The sequence below is a fragment of the Bubalus bubalis genome, chromosome 10, assembly GCF_019923935.1.
Source record: "Bubalus bubalis isolate 160015118507 breed Murrah chromosome 10, NDDB_SH_1, whole genome shotgun sequence".
Taxonomy (NCBI): domain Eukaryota; kingdom Metazoa; phylum Chordata; class Mammalia; order Artiodactyla; family Bovidae; genus Bubalus; species Bubalus bubalis.
The window spans coordinates 98,109,589-98,115,818 of NC_059166.1; the positions used below are offsets into that span (position 1 = coordinate 98,109,589).

General features: G+C 36.7%; 1 pseudogene; it reads left to right on the forward strand.

Annotated features, from left to right (window-relative positions):
* Window positions 1-6,018, forward strand: part of LOC102395361 — a 181,584-nt pseudogene extending 175,566 nt beyond the window's left edge.
* The last annotated feature ends 212 nt before the right edge of the window (window positions 6,019-6,230 follow it).

Consider the following 6,230-nt stretch of genomic DNA (forward strand, 5'->3'; position numbering starts at 1 on the left):
CTATTAAGATAATATCAAATAGTTGGTAAAAATATCCCTCTGAGAAGAGAAGGGTGCATAGCATTGAAGTATATAAAATAATGGTATCATACAAAATATCTTATGTAATTAATACATATATACACATGTACACATATATACATACACAAAACTTGAGTTTGTTTTTTTTTTTTTTCAAATACTCTTTATGTGAGGTATGTGTTTTTTAAAGATGGTTTCTATCTTGATGAATTTTATAGAAAACAAACATGAAACAGTAATAAATTATATGTAGAGTATTTAATCAGAAAACAATTTTATAAGCTTCTTGAAAAGTAGCATTCATTCTTGACTAAAGGCCTAGAGATGCATGTATGGAGACATTCAGAAATTTACCAAATTAAAATAGTTGCATACATCAAAATAGTGCATGGTTTTGACCAGACAGTTCATCAAGTTGAAGTTATGTTTACATAACTTTCATTTTCAGCTTGGGTAAAAAACGAAATAACAGTTCAAGATTCTTCGAAAATCATAAGTGAATTTCAAAAATAAATGTCAACATAAGCTTGTGCCATAGAAAATTCTACAAAAAAAAGATGCCTGAATGAAATAATTGCATTGCAAATATTGTGCAAAAATGAGCTTTTGTTCTTCATTCCAACTGTTGAAATTAGCATACAGGAGCCAACATTGAAAGACCAAATGCTAATGGAAAATCCAATTAATTATAAAAGAAGAGCCAATAGTTTGTGTATAAACTTTTGTGTGTTTATAGTTTATTGAAATTTTAATCTATAATTTCCCCCTCATAACTGAGATATAATTATAAAAAATAATTATTTACATATTTGACCTTACATGGATTTTCACATAAATAATATAAATTTTTAATAAAGTAACCAATAGAAAGTATATTGACACATTTAATTACCACTTATTTACTCAATTATAATCATGGGAGCTGATTATTATTAAAAGAAATATGTAAATATTTCTAGTATTCTCTGTGATCTTATGACATAAATTTTTAAGCTTATTATATTTATTCTGGTTCTTAATTTATTTATTTGCATATTTTTTCAAAAATATAACAACATTACATAGGAGTATTTACTATGTTTCTTCAATATATATTTATCTCAAAGTAAGTATTTTTAATGACTATAAAGTCAATTAATCAGTAGTTGTCTTTTAAAAATATTGTGGCTGGTGGTATTTCATAGCACGGAGAGTTCATAATTGATGGAACTGTTTCCTAAAATAGACATTTCCCCAGGTTTGTTTAAATAATGCAGACACTGATAAAATAAATATTATTAAATATATCTTATGTTTTGATGCATTTGCTTATATAAGAGAATACCAAAATTGAAATTTTTCAATCATAGATAATAACTCTTAAAATATATTTAATATTGTAAATAATAGTCCCAAAATATTATAGTAAATGCCAAGTTCCCCAAAAAATATGAATGTGACTGTATATATAAGTTCTCACAAGATTAGATATTAACTCACTTTAAGATATTTGAATAGTTAATTATGGGAAAATTTATTACATGAGAATATAAAAATATGTGCCAAAAAGATTAATTCATATTTGGCTGAAAATGTAATTGAAAATACATGCAGCTTTGAGTAATAATCAAACTTTACTGAGGTATTTTTACTGTAAAGACTTTATCAAAACTTACATTGGATAAATTTTAAACAGATTCACCGCACCGGCGGCATAATCACAGTAGCCAAATGGGGTTGCTGTCCTCATTTAGTAACTCAGTGGTGTTCGACTCTGCCACACCATGGCCTGAAGCACTCCAAGCTTCCCTGCAACCAGAGTTTGACAAACTCATGTCCGTTGAGTCGATGATGCCACTCAACCATCTCAGCCTCTGTTACCCCTTTCTCCTCCTGCCCTCAATCTTTCCTAGTGTCAGTGTCCTTCCCAATGTGTTGGCTCTTCATAGCAGATGGCCAAATTATTAGAGCTTTAGGTTCAGCATCAGTACTTTCAGTGAATATTCACGGTTGATTTCCTTTAGGATTGACAAGTTTGATCTCCTTGCAGTCCAAGGGACTCTCAAGAGTCTTCCCCAGCACCACAGTTCAAAAGCATCAATTCTTCATTGCTTGGCCTTCTTTATGGTCCAACTCTCAGATATTCATACATGAGTACTGGAAAAACCATAGCTTTTACTGTGCTGGCCTTTGTCATCAAAGTGATGTCTCTGCTTTTTAATATGCTGTCTAGGTTTATCACAGCTTTTCTTCCAAGGAGCAAGTGTCTTTTAATTTCATGATTTCAGTCACCATCCACAGTGATGTTGGAGACCAAGAAAATAAAGTCTGTCACTGTTTCCATTATTTCCCCATCTACTTGCCATGAATTGATGAGACTGGATGCCATGATCTTAGTTTTTTTAATGTTAAATTTTAAGCCAGCTTTTTCATTCTTCTCTTTCACCTTCATTGAGAGGCTCTTTAGTTCCTCTTCACTTTCTGCCATTAGGGTGGTGTCATCAGCATATTTGAGGTTCTTGATATTCCAACTTGTGATTCATCTTGCCCAGCATTTCACTTTATGTACTCTGCATATAAGTTAAATAAACAGGGTGACAATATACAGCCTTGAAGTACTCCTTTCCCAACTTGGAACCAGTCTGTTGTTCCATGTCTAGTTCTAGCTGTTGCTTCTTGATCTACATACAGGTTTCTCAAGAGGCAGGTAAGAAGGTTTGGTATTTCCATCTCTTTCAGAATTTTCCATAGTTTGTTGTGATCCACACAGTGAAAGTTTTTAGAAAAGTCAAGGAAGCAGAAGTAGATGGTTTTTGGATTTTTTTTTTTCTTTTTCTATTATCCAACAGTTGTCAGCAATTTGATCTCTGGTTCCATTTTCCATTGCCTTTTCTAAATCTAGCTTGTACACATGGAAGTTCTCAGCTCACATATTGTTGAATCCTAGCTTGAGTGATTTTGAGCATTAACTTGCTAGCATGTGAAGTGCAGTAGTTTGGACGCTCTTTGGCATTGCCCTTCTTTGGGATTGGAATGAAAACTGACCTTTCCCAGTCCTGTGGCCACTGCTCAGTTTTCCAATTTTGCTGGCATATTGACTGTAGCACTCTAACAGCATCATCTTTTACAATTTGAACTGTCTCAGGTGGAATTCCATCATCTCCACTAGCTTTGTTTGTCCTAATGTTTCCTAAGTCCCGCTTGGTTTTTTTTAGTGCCAGGATGTCTGGCTCTAGGTAAGTGACCACACTATCATGTCTGTCCAGGTCATTGAAACCCTTTTTGTATAGTCCTTCTGTATATTCTTGTCACCTCTTCTTTAATACCTTCTGCTTCTGTTAGGTCTGTACCATGTTTGTCCTTTATTGTGCCCATTTTTGCATGAAATGTTCCCTTGGTATCACTAATTTTTTGAAGAGATCTCTAGTCTTTCCCACTCTACTCTTTTCCTCTATTTCTTTTCATTGTTCACTTAAGACTTTCTTATCTCTCCTTGCTATACTTTGTATCTCTGCATTCAGATTGTATATCCTTTCTTTTTCCTTTTGCCTTTTTCTTCTTTTGCTTTCTCAACTATTTGTAAGATCTCCTCAGACAACCATTTTGCCTTTTTGCATTTCTTTTTCTTGGGGATGGTTTTGATCACCACCTCCTACACAATGTTATGAACTTCCATTTGTAGCTCTTCAGGCACTCTATCAGATTACCCAGATGGGGAAAAAGTTCTATTTTAATTTTATCTATGTGCATTTCATATTTCATCAAGAATTGAGATCACTATCAAATATTCTCCTGTGACTTAATTGCAATGGGTTATTGTAATCCAATATGCAAAGCAATTCTTCCACTGAAAATTATGGTTACTACAATAGGCTTATATATATATTTGTATTGAATTATTCAGAGAAAATTGAATTATTCATCAAATTTGTATATTAACCTACTAACAATGACTGAGTCTTAAAAAATTAATCCTATCAATATCCAAACTGTATAGATATTTTTATAGTAACAAAAATCATTTGTAGGTTTTCCTTTATTATATCATGTTATAAAAGATAAAATATGGTTGAAATAAAATAATTTTGAAACAAAATATTTTTCAAAATATAAATGAGACAATATTTACACTTTTGTTTTTTACCATTGTTCATTGTTTCTAACACTTGCCCTTTTTCCTGCAGTTTTAGTCAAAATATTTTCCATGGAGATCTTTTTGTACAAGGATATTTACTTTTGTTCAAGTATATATCATAGAATTTAGTCTGTACTATAATTTATCTACTGATTTTGGTTTGGTCTTCTTCCACATAGAAAAAATTGATTTATATATTCTTTTATGGCTTTTATATTGCTGGCCTTCCTTTATTGGGCCATCACTAAAACAGTCATATAAATTCTTAAATTTTCAGTTTCATTTGTAAAACAATAAAAGATTAAACAAACAAAAAAATTAGGAAGAATCTGTCTAATTGATTACAATCACAACTGTAAAAACAGTTGGAAATAATAGCTAATTGATTTATTCATAATTGATGAAGTTCTGGGGAGAAATCCAAAGATATGTATATTTATGTACATAAAATGTGTTTAGGAATACATGACTTTATAATGGTAATTTATTTCATTATGCTGGCATTATTTTAAATATTGCTTATATTTCAAAAATCAATTGAAAATTCTCAGAAATATATTCATTTTAAATTTATGAATCCTTTTTTTTCTATCAATTCCAAGAAACCATTTATGAATTATGATTATGATTATAATTTTAGTAAATTTCAATATTAGTAAAAAGTGATTTACTATGGGGGCAACTTTGGACCAAAGAGCAAGGCGGAGTGTGAGATTCTGATGCTGGCAGGCCTGCCAGCTGCTGGCAAAACCACATGGGCCATCAAATGTGCATCCTGCAGCCCCTTCAAGAAGCACAACCTCCTGGATACCAGCACATCGTGGATGAGACATGGGTAATGGGCTTAGGCCTCAGTGGAACCACATGGGCTGCTGGGCCATCCTGATGCCCCCGGCCACCACCCAGTGCCCAACTGTCTCATCCAGATCACTGCCCGCAAGAAGCACAACTATAGCCTAAATCAGATGAATGTTTATGAGTCACTCTAGAGATGAAAAATGAGACCTTGTGAAGGCCTGCAGTGCAAGGCTCTTGGAATTTGTCCCACTGAGCAGGATCTGAAAGATCGAACAATAAAGCAGACCGACAAAGAAGGGAAGGATGTCCCTGATCATGTGGTCTTAGAAATGAATGCCAGCTTCTCCTTGCTCGATGCTGGGGACCTCCTGGACAAGGTGCTGTTCACTGAGCTGCAGTGAGAGGCCACGGACAAGCTGGTGAGGCAGCCCAGCAAGGAAGGCTACGGGAAGGGACACCTGATGAAGGGAGTGCTAACCACTGAGTCGGGGTACCTCCCGGGGTCGTGGGGGTGGTGGCAGTTCCCAGCGCTGTGACAACCTAGGTCCCCAGGGGGCAACTGAGGAGGCTTCCAGAACTGAGGAGGAGGCAGCAATAGAGGAGGCAACTACCCAGGAGATTTCAACCATAGTGGAGGTGGTGGCTACAACCAGAGCAATTGGGGTAACAACCTGGCAACAATTCCAACAATGGAGGCAGCTACAACCAGGTTCCCCAGCAACAGCCTCCCCCACAGCAGCCTCCACCACCACCCACCTACAGCCCTGCTCCAAATCCCCCAGGGGCCAGCTGCAACATCCACCCATCTTGGTGGCCAAAACCAGCAACCCTCCAGTCAGCAGCTACAGCCCTCCACACCCAACTATCTCCCTACAACCAGGGAGGGTCCAGGCAGAGCTACACAGCCCCCACCACCTCACCTCCGCCAACACCTGCCTAGACCTATGCAAGCTACAGGGCTGTAATCCACCCCATTGCACCCCCCATTGCCCCCCGAGGCACAGACCTACCCTTAGCCTGACTGCAACCAAGATCAATGGTAGGCCAAGCAATGGAACCAGGACTATCAGAACCAGGACTGGTAGCCACCATGCCAGGGGAACTATGACTACGGAGCTACTCCAGGAATATACCGGGGGCAGAGGCACAAGCGGAGAAGGCAATGGCACCCCACTCCAGTACTTTTGCCTAGAAAATCCCATGGGCAGAGGAGACAGGTAGGCTGCAGTCCATGGGGTCGCTAGAGTCCGACACAACTGAGTGACTTCACTTTCACTTTTCACTTTCATGCGTTGGA